The sequence below is a fragment of the Austrofundulus limnaeus genome, unplaced genomic scaffold (assembly GCF_001266775.1).
Source record: "Austrofundulus limnaeus strain Quisiro unplaced genomic scaffold, Austrofundulus_limnaeus-1.0 Scaffold2418, whole genome shotgun sequence".
Taxonomy (NCBI): domain Eukaryota; kingdom Metazoa; phylum Chordata; class Actinopteri; order Cyprinodontiformes; family Rivulidae; genus Austrofundulus; species Austrofundulus limnaeus.
The window spans coordinates 23,194-23,563 of record NW_013954820.1 but is presented as its reverse complement, the minus strand read 5'-3'; the positions used below and the strand labels follow the sequence as shown (position 1 = coordinate 23,563).

Here is a 370-nt window from a genome sequence, read left to right as displayed (position 1 = left end):
TTCACCTCATCTTCAGATGCTCCCATCTGCCTCTGCAGAGCCTCCAGGTCCTTAGAGCTCTGTAGTTGCTGCTCAACAAACAGATTTTCCTTGACTTGTAACTTCTCTTCAGCTTCTTTCAGTGAGGAGTCAAGACCTTCAACCTGCTTCTTTAGATCTTTTATCTCCTGATATAGTTGTTCTGCTTCTTTTGAACTCTGATCTTCAAACAATCTCATCTGTTGTTCTTTAGTCTGGATCTCTTCTTTAAGTTTTCTGATTTCCTCCTCAGAGGTTGCAATCACAGTTTGAAATGAGTTCTTTTCCTGAGAAAATACCATTTCTTTCTGAACCAGCAGGTTTTCTTTAGCCTGAACCTGATCTGTTGCAG

The 370-nt window shown here is 40.8% G+C and overlaps 1 protein-coding gene across 1 annotated transcript in view; it reads right to left on the bottom strand.

Annotated features, from left to right (window-relative positions):
- LOC106510960 (nuclear mitotic apparatus protein 1) overlaps nucleotides 1–370 on the bottom strand; it is a gene marked incomplete at its 3' end in the record, with an annotated part of 10,160 nt that overhangs the window by 1,197 nt on the left and 8,593 nt on the right.